The sequence below is a fragment of the Uranotaenia lowii genome, chromosome 2 (assembly GCF_029784155.1).
Source record: "Uranotaenia lowii strain MFRU-FL chromosome 2, ASM2978415v1, whole genome shotgun sequence".
NCBI classification, from domain to species: Eukaryota; Metazoa; Arthropoda; class Insecta; order Diptera; family Culicidae; genus Uranotaenia; species Uranotaenia lowii.
Window position 1 is genome coordinate 167,301,797 of NC_073692.1, and position 16,813 is coordinate 167,318,609.

At 30.4% G+C, this 16,813-nt stretch overlaps 1 protein-coding gene across 4 annotated transcripts in view; it reads right to left on the reverse strand.

The window, feature by feature from the left end:
• LOC129740916 (zinc finger protein chinmo) overlaps positions 1-16,813 on the reverse strand; it is a 253,354-nt gene that overhangs the window by 127,971 nt on the left and 108,570 nt on the right. For all 4 annotated transcript variants that reach the window (XR_008736387.1, XM_055732564.1, XM_055732563.1 and 1 more), the window contains exon 2: positions 7,327-7,351. The gene's annotated coding sequence lies outside the window, so the exon portion shown is untranslated. The remainder of the gene's footprint in view (positions 1-7,326; positions 7,352-16,813) is intronic.

A 16,813-nucleotide genomic window follows, 5' to 3' on the forward strand; every position in this document is an offset into this window, starting at 1 on the left:
AAAATTGTGGTGATCTTATTTAACCCGTTATTATGTTTTTTTTTCAGTTTTGGCCATACTTACTACACAATGTCATATTAGGTACCGTAAACTGGGGGAACTTTGATCACTTTTTTCAATCAATTTTGAATATTTTGGAAGGGGTTGCTTTTTCGTAATACCTTAAAATTTTAAAACACTTACTGAGGTGAGGAGTATAAAACGTGATCATTGATTGTAGTAAATTCAAACGACATTGGTGGTTATAATTAAATGTTTGTTACAAAACCAGATTTCGAGTTTTGGGGTAATTTTGATCACTATGGTTTTTGAGTACCTCAACATCTTCAAAATTATTTTCGTGGTGCCATTTAGCACAGATGGCATAAACATTAATAATAGTAATTTTTGTTAGGAATTAACTGATTTTTTCAAAGTTTTTTTTTTCAAAAACAGTTATAATCAAAAGATGAACAATGTTTCTGCATACATTTAGGGGTAAAAATAATTAACATTTCTCAATGGTTTTTGGCCTCAAAAACAAACGAAATTTTGCCTTCATGCAATTTTCAAGGCAATCGCACTGCTCCTATATTATTTTTGTTCACATTGAACCGTTTGATAGGGTTTTACCATTTTTACTATACGGGCTCTCTTGTGGAAAATCACTTTTTTTATTCAATATTTATAAATTATCACCAAAAGAACATAAAAATAACACTTATACTAAACCTAAACATAGAAAAAAGTTGAACTTTTACACGAAACAACCCATTTGCTTCTAAATGCTTAAATTTTATCAGGAGAGTTGATTGTTTGTAAGCCTTCGAAATACCAGATATTTTAGGATTTTAAAATTACATTTAAAGTTATATAAAAAATCTTCTAATAAAATCCAAATTCAGCTAATTTGTAACTCAATTTATAGGCTATCAGACGTAATTAACAGTTTTCAGATATTTTAACTTTTTACTGAGTTATTGATGATTATCTGCAAAAATTTCATGTTGATCAAAGTTCCCCCATTTTACGGTACTCAAGAAAAAGAATATTTATCACTATGACTGTAAACATTTTTAAATACTTAAAACAACTAAACAGATCCAAAACTTAGTATTAGAAGTCAAAAACAGGTATTCGATCCAATAATATCTTCGAACACAAAAAGCTTGGAATATGACATTGTTAGTCAAAAAACAATTATGAATCTATATCTAAATAAGAAGAGTTCTCAACCAGATATTGGAAGTAAGAACAAAAACCGCATTGAAATATTAAAAATATATACAACTAAACATTGTATTACACTCTAATGTTACAAATCATGGAAAATAATTAAAATTTGCGCATAAAATTTATGAATTCCATTTCTGATTTCGCATTCAAGATCACAATGAAAATCAAAATATTGAATCAACGTAAAAAAAATAATAACATATCTTCGAAGCCAGATTTTGAACCATCATTAGGAATTGTAACAAAATTCCGAAAAAAATTTCACAATTTATAATATTATTGACTATTCTATTGCCATGAAAACAAAAACTTAAAAAAAACTTATTCCGTAAGATTTCAGTTCGAAGAACTCAAAAAAAATTTCAGAAACAAATAGAGAAATTTTAAAGAAATAAAGAAAAAAATACAATCTAAAATTCCTAATTAAATGAGTGAGTGTTTATAAATAAATAGAAAAAAAGTTTTTTTATTGAGTGTAATTAAGCTCCACCTAAAATAATTTGATTGAAATATTACGAAAATAGTCCAAGAATAGTAAAAAACTGCCCCGATTTACTACGTTTTATGGTAACAATCATGTTTCATGAACATAAAATATAATTAATTTAACTTCTCTTTACATGAATATTATGTTTGTGAATAACTTTAAAGGCTCAACAAAGTTTGCCATGTCAGCTGGTTTTAAATAAAAATTATAAACATTTTTTTCAAATTTTAATACAAAGAATTTCGAAAAAAAAGCTGGAAACCTTCCCACCTTTATAAAATTATTTTCAATAATAAATGATGATATTTAAATTTCTTTATTTTCACTTTTCAAATTTGAATCAAAATGTGAAAATAATCAACATTATAATACAAAAAAAAAGTTTTTTTCCCTTTTTTTATTATAAATTTTTTATTCGATTTAAGTTCAATTCTAAACTTTGTTTAGTTTTTGAATAGCTTGTTATGTTAATCTGAACTGGACTATCAACCCATGTCATTTTGTTTTTTTTTTTTTTTTTATTTGACTCCTCCTAATTTGAGGACATTGAATTAAATTTGCATCGTTTCTCAATTCAATCGACTGGTTTTTCTCAAATGCAGTGTGGCTTAGTTTACAATCCATGCAATCAAATATCTCTGCATTTTTTCACAAAAAAAAACTTTGAAGTATGCTTTCTTTAAAACATTATTTGATGAATCAGATTGAGCTTTCGAAGCATGTTTTTGGATTCGAAATCAACAAAATATCACCATTAAACAGAAACACTTCTTTGTCTTTGTAATATTTATTTATTTTTAAGTAAAAAAAATCAGGAAAATATATCAAAAACTAAAAAATAACAAAACATATAGACTATGGTTGCTAGAATTTTTTTCTGCATGTATCCGGGCCACACAAAATCCGGGAAAATTTGGTCAAAACCCAGGAAATACTAAACAAAAATCAAGAAAAAACTTTTCCATCAAAACTCGTCAGAAAAATTTAATTTATATTAAAAGCTTCCATAAAATCTTTCAAGATTACTTTTATAAAATAAGCGCAAAATATATCGCTTTGTTTGCATTTATTAAAAAAAATACAAAATTTGTGTTTTTTTTGGTTTGGTTTGGCAAATAAAATGAATAAAATAGGTCAAAACCAGGGCTTTTTTGTAATGAAACTCAGGCAACATGGTCCGGGCCAGATTTTTCACAAATTTTATACTAAATAATAGGGCAAACAATAAAAAGTCCGGCAATCAGGCAACCTGAATTTATAACATCATTATAAAAACACAGGAAAACAACATTTTTGATGCTTATGTTTGAATAACTTATTTTAGACTACGCCTTGAATTTGAATCTTTTGTCAAATTTTGTCAAATTCACTAGTTTTGTTGGAATGGCGTTAGAATTTCTTGCTAGCTGACCCGGTGTGCTTTGCTACACCTTCCAAAACTGATTTAAATTTGTAGAAATAATTTAAATCCAGTTTTATTTCCTATACAGCGTTTCAAATCAAATTTCAGCATAATTTAATAACAAATGCTTTGTAAAAAAAGAAGCAACTGAAGTTTCTAACTTCAGTACAAAGATGTAGTTTTTACTTAGAATTGATTTGTTTTTCAAGATCTGAAACTTTAACTCTGTTTTAAAAAGCTTTATATAGTTTATAATTATTTCAATATGTATGTTTTAATGAAATGGACTTCCAGCCCTTTCCCTCTTGCAATGCAAGGAGTGCTCACAATTTATTATTAAATCGTTTTAGGTATCTAAATGACGTAACATTTTGCTTTATTTGTCTGATAAATTTTCAAATAATGCCAAAAATAACATCAATAAAGACTTGCCTTCTTCTTTCGACTCCATCCAGAAATAAGGGAAGGTCTCAAATTCTTCGTACTCAAACAGCCTCTCTTCCTTTTGCTTGATAAGTTCTCGATCTATGCCAACAAACTTGTATGGAAGCTCTGATTGGTTAAAAAGTTTTCAAGCTATACCACGCAATTTATATGGAATTCCCTTTATCGCTTCCGTCTTCACACTGCAATGCAGTGCAATGCAGAATGTTTTGTAAATTGAAAAATATCTCGTACCCAAATACATTCTCCTGTGAAAATTATGTTGATATTTTTTTCGCCATGTACTAAACTTGTAGAAATAACACATTACAACTGGAAATGATGCTTAACAGCCCTTGTCATGGTATGAAATCTGACGATATTTTTTTGATACAAATTACTATATTTTTATTTGTTTGAGCAAAAAGTGCAAATAAAAAAGAATGATTTTAAAGGAGAAAAATATGTTTAAATTTTCGTGTTCGACAGAAGTACAGCAATTTTTTTGTGCTGAGGGTCCTTTAGAAACTTTTCAAGATTTAAACTTTTTGACCTTATCTGTTTGTTGACAATCGATTTAAAAGCAGATTTTCTAAAAATGAATTGATCAAAAAAATTATTTTTTCTTCGACGGTGTTATGAACATTTTCTAAAAATTTGCATGTAAACACTACACAAAAGCTCAAAATGATGATTTTTGCGCCGAGAAGATTTAAAAAACAGTAATCAAAGTTTCTTTTGCTTCTATTTTTTAATATAAATCCTCAAATCAAATTTCAATTTCAATTCAGATACATCGGCGCAGGTGCCAACGGATTTTACCATATTTAAAATTTGATAAAAATAAGTTATTCCAAAAAATAATCAATTTTCGTTTGTTGCATAACTAAATCAGTTCTCGACGAACTCTTGTTGAAAGTTAAATATTGAAAAATGTTGCCAAAAAGATGTTTCTAAGTTAACATTTGTCCCGTTTATTGAGGGAAGTGAAAAAACAATACTCCACTTTTACTGAATGCTGTTTAAAGCAAAGAACTTCATTCACAAAAACATTAATTTTAAATATCCACTTCAGGTCAACACACGACATTCACCTTTCTGACCTCTTGCACATAAAGCTCAATCATTTAGGAGAGGAAATTCTTAAATGATAGATGTATCAAAAAATAAAAAAAATATCAATCACAAAAAAGTTTTCAACAAAAAAGCGGATTAAGAGTCTCTTCTATGTAGCCAAAATATGTAAAACAAAAACACACTTCTTATGTTAAGTACGTACTTGAATTATGTGTAAAGGAACTGAATAATTTAAAAAAATCAGATTATTTGGGCCCAAAAATTTAAAGATGAAGAAATGTTGTAAATGTTGAAATGTTTACTTTCTTAACTGAATTTTTTTTTCCAGAAAATGCATATTCTCCCTTTTTATTATGATATTATGAAAAGTGGTGTATTTTATTGTTAACTTTCACTATTGCTAGCAAAAAATTAAAAAGTTCTGTGCATTCAACCTTTAAATACATAAATCCTATATAATCTATTTCAGAGGACAAGCTCATGTTCAGTTCATGTGTCTGTTAATTTCCATCGGATTGTGGTATCGATATGAATCAAAACTCACCTTCTAGGCGTGTTGGATTGCACAACTCTATGTGAATCTTCCCGCTTTCTTCCGCAAATAGACATACCATTACCTCGTATGCTTCAGTATTAAATTCATATTTTTAGACAACAATTGCTGCTATAACTAACACGAAATCAAAACAGTTTTAGTTTTCAAAATCGTTTTTTTTGGTTGTGATTCGATCGACAAAATATCAATCCGGGTCACATCTAGGCGTCATTTATTACCATGTGCTGTACAAATGAGCTAGGAATCAAGAAGAAAAAAAATCTCATCTAGGCTTCATAGCGCCTACATGTGCTTTGAAATTAGGCTTGGTTGAGAAATACGCGCCCAAATGTTTCCAATAATCAGTATTCTATGCCATGGTTACTATCCTCTCGCGACGTTGGCTCGTGACGCCTCGACCATGGAGACGAAAAACAAACCGCCCAAAGGAAAAAAAAATCTCGAGAAAATGGATGCCATGACTTTCATTTGATTAAAAAACTACAAATCTAATTATTACGGACAATTGGTGCGACTTTGTGTTTTTTTATTCGATATAAACCGATTCGCATGCCTACAGAATATTCTAAAAATAATTTCATTTGAATCGGTTTAGTCATTTCGGAGTAGTAGTACTACAAACACCGTTACAAGAGAATTTTATATAATAGAAGATTCAGCACCCCAAAATTAGTCATAATCAGTTTTTAAATTAAATGCACCCCGGAGAGATGTGAGTTTTGTTACCTTGCTCTTATTTCATTTTTAAGCAGACCATCTTTAAATACCGGTAATGAAAATTAAATTGAGTATATTGGATTGGTTTTTTGTTTAATAAACATACCATTCGATTGTAAATGTTTTAAAGCAAAACGAAGTCAACAATAACAAAATTTAAAAACATTTTCTCCTTTACCACTCTTCCTCCGTGTAAATTAATCATTCCTCGCTTTGGCGTGAAAAATCCTCACCAACCACAAATTTCCTTGCCATTAAGTTTGAGCTAACGTGACCGATGAAATTAAACATCAGACTGATGAAGCGGCCAACAAAGTACGGCTTTTAGATCTAAGATTACAGCCAGACCGCTCCAAGACTCTTCCTCGAACCTCGAAAAACTAACGGCCGGGGCAGAACTTATCTGGTAATGAATTTCCAGAAGCCACTCATTTCGGTGTGAATTATTTTTGCTGTGAACATTTTCAGGGAGCAACATCAACCAACATCAACCAGGAATGGGCTAAAGTAATTTACACTTTCAATTTCGAATTGAATGAGCCTGAGGGATGATTTGGTTGAAACATCAATTTCCTAGGTTTTTTTTTTTGCTAGTTTCGGTCAGCAGTTCCTGTTTTGATTGACGGATGAAGTAAGGTTTTTTTCTTAGAAGATCGATTTTTTTCTTAATTGAATCCAGAAATGATAGTTCATCTAATTAGGACAGATGAGATTCCTTCTACAAATTAAGAGTCAAATCAAATGATAAAAGAAACATTGCGACTGCCGTTTATTATGGTTTCATTAACCTTTTAAGGAAAATATTTATTTTGCAGTTTGGTGAACTTTCCTTGTTGAAAATTTGATTTCAAAAAGTTTATCAATAATTCGAAACGTTATTGAAACCAAATTCCATCCATATCAAAGCTCCATCAACAATGCAGCTCAAAATTCACTCATTTAAAAAAAAAACAAAAACAAACAATGATCCAAACAATGCACTTTGGTTCACGCCATTTTGGCTAGAAACAAAAATCGTCTGGTAAAGTAAACAATTGCCCTACGACAAACATTCGGAGGGCGAAAAAAAATACAGAAGACTCCATGTATGCAGCACATTGACAACCGAGCATAGAAAAAAAAGCCGATGAATGTCGTGCATTTTTAATTGCTTATTAATTTCCATAAATTGGGGACGACTGCCGAATTAAGCGTATGTAATGAAAAAAAAAATGCATTCAAATTATTTAACAAAAGGTCAGCTACATTGATGGGTGCCGAATGAAATGTGCTTTGTAGGTCAAATTCAACGTGATTCGTGTGATGATTCTGAATGTATGGAGGTTCAGAACTTTGCAGTCAGTTCAGGCTTTTGATCATTCCAATTAGGTGGAATGTGCAATTTCCGCTTAAATCAGACATTTTTGTTCAAATGGCAGTCGAACGTTTTTTATTTTATCAGGAACTTACCGTTTGAGCAGTTTTAGTGTTGGATCTGAAACAAGACAATAAAAATGGATTAGAATAACATTTCAATTAAGCTTCACACAAAAAATATGTTCGTTGGGATTAACCCATATCAAGGAGACTACTTTCAGGGGAAAAACTAAAAACCAAATGAACTGTTTCCATTAGTTGGGTTAGGCATTAAAAAGCTATCAGTGCAGATGTTGAGATGAATAAAAAAAAGTCAACTGGAGAGGACATTTTCCGCAAACGACCTAATTTGAAAGCACTAATCTTCATACACACAAATCGCTAAGCCTAGTTCCTTGCATAAGGCTTCATCTCTGGAGATTAATTTCCTCGGACAGAGTTAGATTTAATTATCCGCTCCATTTGACCGAAGGTGCTGAACCAGTTTGTTTTCCGATAGTTTGCAACCTTTTTATTGTTTTCCAGAAAATAAGCTTGACCCCAAACCGGAGGGAAGAGAATAATTTCAATTTTTCATCAAGCAAATAAAAAACCGGCTTTCCCCAGGGAGCTTTCCTAGGTCCAGTTAAAACGGGTTATGATGTCCCTCTGCCTTTAATGGTTAAGCGGAAACACCCGAGAATAAAAATAGGTTCCCGAAAACATAAGCCCATTAGAATTATTTTTTCCCCCGAAAACAACTCACAATGGCACAAAACTAGCATACACACCTTGCAGTTTCCGGTCCCATTAGAAAAGCTAATCCCTGGTTCAAGTTCGGAACCGGATGCTGAAGGGTTGTTAAAAATTATTTTTACTACCCTCGAATCCCTGGAATAGGTTTGGCCCTCTCGAAGCCATGGGATAATTCAAGTTACCGGTAGTTCCGGTTAATGGCGAGACTTTTGCTCTGCTCTCGTTGTAGGAGTAATTAATTTTACGGTTATTGATGGAAAAGCACCGCCCAAGAACAACTACAAACAGGCATTTGACTTAATTTTGGCACTGGAAAGCAATGCTTTAGAAACCGGTTTAGTGACGAAATGAATTTAGCTATTTAGCAAAGAGAAGAAAAAGTTTGAAGAGAAACGATACACCCGGGAAATGGAGAATGCAAATGCTTTTAGAAAATGGATCATAAGCGGGATGATCCATGAACGAGTAGAAAAAATAAAGTTATTGAAATGTGGATCGGTCAGATGCTCCGAGAACTACCAGAACTAGAATAAAAAAAATCAGAAATCAGACAAATATTTATGAGATAAGTTATTTTTTTTCCATTTTACACACTAAGTCTTTAATTCTTTAATGACCAGAAAGGTTTGGTTCTGAATTTGGTTAGTGATATTATTGAAATTTTGAAACGATATTGAGTCATAAAAAGAACTCTAGAAAACAACGGAACTGTTGGTTCATATTGATGTTCTTTTTAGTTTAAATATGTTTTCTAATAATTAAAAAAAAATCCCAAAACTTAGGTCAAACCGTTAATATCTTTTCGTTTGAACTGTAAATTTCTTAATTTTTTTAAAACTGTAATTACAGGCTTTAACCGGTTGACTTATTTCACTCAGTTAAATTGCTATAGATTTACAAAAAAAATGGTTTTTATCTTCAACATTAATCTCTTCAAAGGAAATCTTTTCCATTGTGATTCATAGTGTAAATTGTTTTATATATTACCGCATTTCCCGCATTAGTTTAAAAACTTTGAGCTCTCAGCATGAGTAATGTTTTACTCGCGTTGCTTTTTAGTTAAGGTTGCCAGAATTTTTTCAGCACGTATCTGGGCCGAAAAAAACCTAGCAATTTTAAATATAATCCGGGCATTTGATTTTAAAAGTGACGACCATAAAACCGGGCAATATCCGAACAAATTTTCAAAAAATCCAGAAATTACTCAAAAAAAATCAAGAAAAAATATCGGAAAATCATTTATTTCCCTCAAAACTCATCGACAGAGTTTGAATCGTATTAAAGGTTTCCTTAAAACCTTAAATGATAATTTTTGTAAAAGTTGCTAAAAAAAATCGTTTCGGAGGCGTAAGTTGCTTTTTATGTTTGATTTGCCAAATAGAGTGAATTATTCGGGGACAAATCACGAAAATTTTTAATCAAATCCGGCCAACCGAGCCGGGCCAAACTAAGCACAAATTTTGTATCAAATATCCAGGCAAACCCGAATAAAACCAGGCAATCTGGCAACCTTATTTTTAGTAATTTTGTTTGTTATTTTTGCTGTCAGACGTGCTGAGAACAGTAGCGTCCATAGGCATGGAGGAGTATGGTGGGCAAAGTAACCAAAATCACAGAAAAATCTATAATTTCACAGAATTTTGAGCAAACTTTCATCACAGAATCTGTGTGAAACAGAACCCAGAATTTTGGCTAATTCTCCAATTTTTCTAATTGTGTATGTTTTCCCAAAATTTTTGTTTTGGATAAACATAATAGGATTTGTGATGTTAATTGATTTTTCGCTAGTAAAATGTAAAAAAAGACTCAATTTTTCATGACTGATTCATGAAATTGAGGCTATTTCCATCACAGAATTTCGCAAAAACACAGAAGTTGTTTCGACAGCCTTGGTGGTGTGCCGCTTCAATGAAAAAAAAATGGCAAAAATGACAAAAATCACAAAAATCACAAAAATGACAAAAATGACAAAAATGACCAAAATGACAAAAATGACAAAAATGAAAAAAATGAAAAAAAAATTACAAAAATGACAAAAATGACAAAAATGACAAAAATGACAAAAATGACAAAAATGACAAAAATGACAAAAATGACAAAAATGACAAAAATGACAAAAATGACAAAAATGACAAAAATGACAAAAATGACAAAAATGACAAAAATGACAAAAATGACAAAAATTGAAAAAATGACAAAAAATTACAAAAATGACAAAAATGACAAAAATGACAACAATGACAAAAATGACAAAAATGACAAAAATGACAAAAATGATAAAAATGACAAAAATGACAAAAATGACAAAAATGACAAAAATGACAAAAATGACAAAAATGACCAAAATGACAAAAATGACAAAAATGACAAAAATGACAAAAATGACAAAAATGACAAAAATGACAAAAATGACAAAAATGACAAAAATGACAAAAATGACAAAAATGACAAAAATGACAAAAATGACAAAAATGACAAAAATGACAAAAATGACAAAAATGACAAAAATGACAAAAATGACAAAAATGACAAAAATGACAAAAATGACAAAAATGACAAAAATGACAAAAATGACAAAAATGACAAAAATGACAAAAATTACAAAAATTTCAAAAAATCACAAAAATTACAAAAAATGATAAAAAATTACAAAACTTACAAAAATTACAAAAATGACAAAAATGACAAAAATGACAAAAATGACAAAAATGACAAAAATGACAAAAATGACAAAAATGACAAAAATGACAAAAATGACAAAAATGACAAAAATGACAAAAATGACAAAAATGACAAAAATGACAAAAATGACAAAAATGACAAAAATGACAAAAATGACAAAAATGACAAAAATGACAAAAATGACAAAAATGACAAAAATGACAAAAATGACAAAAATGACAAAAATGACAAAAATGACAAAAATGACAAAAATGACAAAAATGACAAAAATGACAAAAATGACAAAAATGACAAAAATGACAAAAATGACAAAAATGACAAAAATGACAAAAATGACAAAAATGACAAAAATGACAAAAATGACAAAAATGACAAAAATGACAAAAATGACAAAAATTACAAAAATGACAAAAATGACAAAAATGACAAAAATGACAAAAATGACAAAAATGACAAAAATGACAAAAATGACAAAAATGACAAAAATGACAAAAATGACAAAAATGACAAAAATGACAAAAATGACAAAAATGACAAAAATGACAAAAATGACAAAAATGACAAAAATGACAAAAATTACTAAAATTACAAAAATTACAAAAATTTCAAAAAATCACAAAAAATCACAAAAATTACAAAAAATGATAAAAAATTACAAAACTTACAAAAATTACAAAAATTACAAAAATGACAAAAATTACAAAAATTACAGAAATGAGAAAAATGACATATGGTTTGGGATCTTTCATATGTTAAAATATAAATTTTAACAGAATTTATTTAACAAACATATGAAAATTAAATATTAAGGAAGTTTCAATCCATCACATCACTTTTTTATTTAAAGAGAATATATGTTAAGTTCATTATTTATGATTCAGTTTTCATCTTGCATTTAATTCTTTTTATTGTTTTACTAATCTGTGTCAATAGATTTATTCACAAAGAAACAGAGCGCAAAGTACTTATTTTAACTTTTTTAGTAGAATTATAAAAAAGTATGCATATGAAACAAATCAAATCAACTAAAATAAAATCAAAATCAAAAAAATAATTCATTTTAATCAAACAATTTTTCTAGTTATAAAAAAGGCTAAGAATTGAAAACAGCAGCCATATATACATTTAAAGATTAACTTATTCAATTAAGTTTAAGTGAGCTTACCAGATTTCCCAGTTTTATCTGGACTATTTCGGATATCGAGTTTAAAATTTGAGAGCGTTCCAGCCTAGCCCAATTGTCAAAGGAAGTTTTTTAGTAAACTACCCGGATTTTTTCAGTTTTTTGAAAAAAAACTCACAATAAAGAAACTCAAATCAAACAATCGTAGTTTTGAATTTATGCATTCAATTATGATTTATATTTAGTTTGGTCAAAATAAACATGAACATTTTTTTTTTTGGAAGCCTAAAATGCAATTAAAAATCTGCTGATGTGTTTTTATAAAAAGTAAACGTTTCAAGTGTTTTTCTTCTTGATTTTTTTAACGATTTTTGGGATTTTGTGTGAAATATTTCGGATATTGCCTGGTTTTAGGGTTGAAAACTTTGAAATCAAGAGCCCGGATTATGCCTGATTCAAAGTTCAAAAAGCCTGGAACATGCGAAAAAAATCTGAAAAGGTTCGATTTACGTATGAAATTTTTATAAGAAATGCATCTTTTTTAAAACTCTAACTTGATCGAAATTTTCCATGTTAAGATTTAGCTCTACATAGATATGAATAACAGATCCAAGTTCAATTTAAAAATTCAAGCAACTACAGACCCCGTTTGATTTTGTCAACATGTCCGAACATTTCGTGTCGCCAAAATCGAATGTTGCCAAAATTGAACGGTTTTTTTTCTCTTATTTTTATAAAATAACTATTTTTATTTTCATAAACGTTATTTTAAGTCAATTTCCGACCATTTTTAGGATTTTTATAGGTAGTTGTTTTTTTATGTTTTTGATGCATTTTGCACTATTTTTGTTTTGTTTATAATCTTTGTTTTTTTTTTGTCATTTTTGCTGTTTTTGTTGTACTTCATCATTTTTAAGTTGACTTTGTCATTTTTAGTCTTTTGTTTGTATTAGTTTTTGAACTTTTTCAACTTTTTAAATTTTTGTAATTTATAAGTACTTTATAATTTTCTTAAAAAACTTTTGTATAAATTGTTGTGTTCTATCACCACTTCTGAACATAAAAACGTATTTTTGGTGTTTGACTTTGGTCCTGTTATAGAGAAAACTAAAAGGTAATGTCGTTTTTTAAAACCGTTCGATTTTGGCACATGTGCCAAAATAGGATGTTGCCAAAAACCAATGTTGCCAAAATCGAATGTTGCCAAAAACGAACGGGGTCTGTATTTGAAACTTTTTCAATTTTTTTCTGTACCTTGACAAATTTAAAGTTAATTCTTATAAACTAACTGGAATATTGGCCCTTACTCTGCGCCGCGCGTGGGGTGACGAATGTCGAGTCACTTCGGAGTAACCGTGAGGTTTTGATTTCTTATTACCGGAGGCTATGTGGGTGAAGTGACAAAAGTTTATTCATAAGTGACTTAATCTGTAAAAGTGGTAAAATTTCCAGATTGTTATAGGCTCTTATCGAGTTGTGCAGCTGCACGGTACAAAAATCTTGTCAATTTATGCGATCCAAGAAGTGTATTTTAATAAAAATGCTGAGCCTTCAAGCCGCAATGGAAAAAAAAAATACCGATGGCTGTAACTGGATCCAATTCGAAAGATCAAAATTAACAGGAAAAAATTTTGTTCGTCCCAAACTTGAATGATTTTTTTTTCTTTTTGTTTATGTAATTGGTCTTAGCAAACATTTTTTCTATTCAAATTCTCAAAAACTTTTAAATCTGAACAACGTTGTTTGATTGTTCCTCAAACTGTCTTTCTTTAGAGTGATAAGCTTTTCAAGGCCGACAAATTTTTCGTTTATGTATTACTTTATCGTCACCACCTGAAAAGGTTCCGAAAATTCTCACCTTAAATCGTCACGCAAATGCGCTGATTCTCACCCACAGTGACCACGAGAATAGGGAAAGAACTCGCGAAGTTCATCCGAAGTGACGTCTCCGGCTTTCGAAAATTTCCCTTGGTTTTATCTGAATTTTTAATTTATACATCATATTTTTTGTTGAATTGGAATTTTCGTTTCAGAATTTTAATTGAATTTTTTAATTAAATGGTTCAATGTTTTCTTCAATATTTTCAATTTAAAGTTTTTAAATTTTGATCTTAAAACATGAAGAATAATCTTTCGTATAAATTTCGACATTAAAAAATAAGAATCCGAGTTTTTATTTTTCATAGTTTTTGGTTTTTTTTTTTTCGATCTAAGGATTCAATCAAACAACTAAGCATTTGAAATGCCCAACGTTTCAACCATTTTTGGTGGTCTTTCTCAAGGGAATCGGAAAGTTTATTATTTATTAAACATTAGACATTTAGCTTAATATGTGTTCTGAGACTTACTTATTTGTCCGATGGTGTTGTCGTTCTTATCCAACATTTAGAACACTGGACTTTTAAACTTAAGACAAAAACGAAATTGACAATAATCATAGACAAATAAGGAAGTCCACACACTACATATTATGTTAACAATGGTCATTTTTCGATTTTTTTTTTTTCGAATTATACCTTTATCTTAAATCTATAGATCTTCGTGTTTAACTATCCCGTCTCTATTTTTTTGACTATAGTAGCTTTAAATAATGAACTGTAAATACAAAAACCTGAATCCTCAAAACTAACTAACTGGGCTAACGGATAACAGTGTACAAATACTTTGTGAAGTAAATTTAAGCAATCGATGTATGTGTTATAAAAAAGCGGAACCTTGGCTCCATAATACTAAAAGGTTTGAGCCGTTTCAAATAAACGAATTGTCAAAAAAAAAAAACAGTGCTCATTCTTATGATTGAAAATTAACAAACTTTCAGTTCCCTTGAGAAAGACCACTAAAAATTGTCGAAACGTTGGGCATTTTAAGAGCTTAGTTATTGGATTGAATTCCTGGACTGAAAAATAGCCAAAATAACTATAAAAATCAATCAGAGAAATAATAATTAAAAAAATATAACCTCTTAATACAGATTTTTATTTGATAATCCATCTTTTAATTTGAAATCATTTGAATTTTAAGTTAACAGTACCAATTCTTTATTTTTTTTAAATAGTTTAACCTGGATAAGCGAGAAACATCTTCATATATTCAAAAGAAATACTCTTTGGAAAACATCAATCACGGGCATCTTCTCTTTGTTCGGGAGGATAATCCAAAGCACAAAAAATATTAAAATAGGAAATTTTGCTTTTCGAATCGCATTCATTCATAAATGTCATAAATGTTCATAAATGTGTTTCATCATGCTGTGACATACTGTCAATTATCTCTCACGAAAATGTATTCCTAAAACTACTCGAAAGTAGACAAGTGAGAAACCTTTCTAAGGGAGATAAAAAGTTCAGCCCCCTGGACTCTCGTTTATCAAGTTTTGACTGTATTACTTTAACTATTTGCTTTTTTGGAATAAAAATGTTATTTTAAATTATATAGATAATGTATTTTATTCTATTTTAAATTGATTGTCGATTACCTCGAAAACATTATGAGAAAAAAAAATGTTGAAATTGAGACAACATTCAAAATAACCAGCTTTTTCAAATAATTCTTAAAATGTTCTATCATCATGATAGTGATTTTCTAAGATTTCAGATAAAAGTTATTATAAAATACTGTTTAAACGGCCCCACAAATAAAAGTTAGTGTTGGGCCTCCAATGATAATTTCAACATTTATTCATTAAAATTAAATACATATCTTCGGGCTTGTATCTTTTTTAAATGTTGTTTTGAGAAAAAAAAAACCATTTTTCACTCCGAAACTTGATATTTTAATGAAATTGAAATTTATAATTTGAGAAAATTTCACATTTATTCCAACAGCGGTTTGGGACATTTCAAATTTTATTTCGAATGGCGATACATGTTAGTTTTGGGCAGTTGACAATCTTATTTTCTAATTTTTAGCATGAGTTTTTACACAGAAAATTCTTGTATAAAAGTGGAATAAATATTTGAAAGTAAAAATTGAATGGTTAAAGGTAAATAATCAATGCTCCAAATCTTTCGTATCAGCCTGAAAATGTGATACGTGACACTCTTTGATGCGCTTTGTGATGTTAAAAAAATCTTAATAAAGAAATATAATTTATCTGAGTTAAACCGAAAAACTGGAATATATTAAAGTGATCTGAGAATTTGACATTTCTACTTCAAAATGATAGATCCTGTAAGCCTAAATATTAACAGCTAGCAAAGTCAAATATCCATCGAAAGAGCTGCCAATGTATGTAGAGAACTCATTGCACGAAGCACCTTGCTCAAATGAAGGGAAAACAATTCCGTCCACCAAACAGTTCTATGGATTTCTAAACCTTGCTACCCCTTTTACATCCCACCCACAATTTCTCATTCGACAGACAACGTTCCTCGTCAGAATCGAACAAGGCTTAGGCAGTCAGTCGGCTGTTGAGTGGGTGGTTGGGTGCAAAGTACCGTCCTTTGCCTTGGATACGACCAAATCGAATCGAATCAGCTCAAGTGGTATGCGTTGCTCTTGAACTAAAAAAGCGGCACACAGTTTCCGCCGAGAAAAACGCACACACGATATATCCTATCCTTTTACATAACAACCGAACCCCCTGTTCTGGCTCCTGGCTTGACTCGAGTGTCATCCAACAACTTCTCTCCGCGTTTTGGAGGGCCATGCTCTTACTTTCCATCATCATCATCATCCTTCTCTCACCGACTGAAGCGAGCGACTGCACTATACATTCGGCTTACACCAATACACTCTCATGAATACGTACCCATACTTCCGGTTTTCCACTCGTCGTGCTAGGACTTGCACGATACATAAGCGCAATAACACGTCAGCAAACGGCTCGGGAGAAAGTGAAAGTGAAAGCGATTGTTGCCGCCAGCAGTTGTGTGTTGTTGCGTTGCGTTTTCCATCATCCCCCCTTACTGATGGAATAGAGCGATAGCCTGCCGATGTCGTTTGGTAAGGGGGGATGATGGAAAGTTGGTTCCTACCATTCTCTTATCATTTATGCCGCTCGCTGCCACCCAAACTACCCCTTTTGCCAAAATAAACACC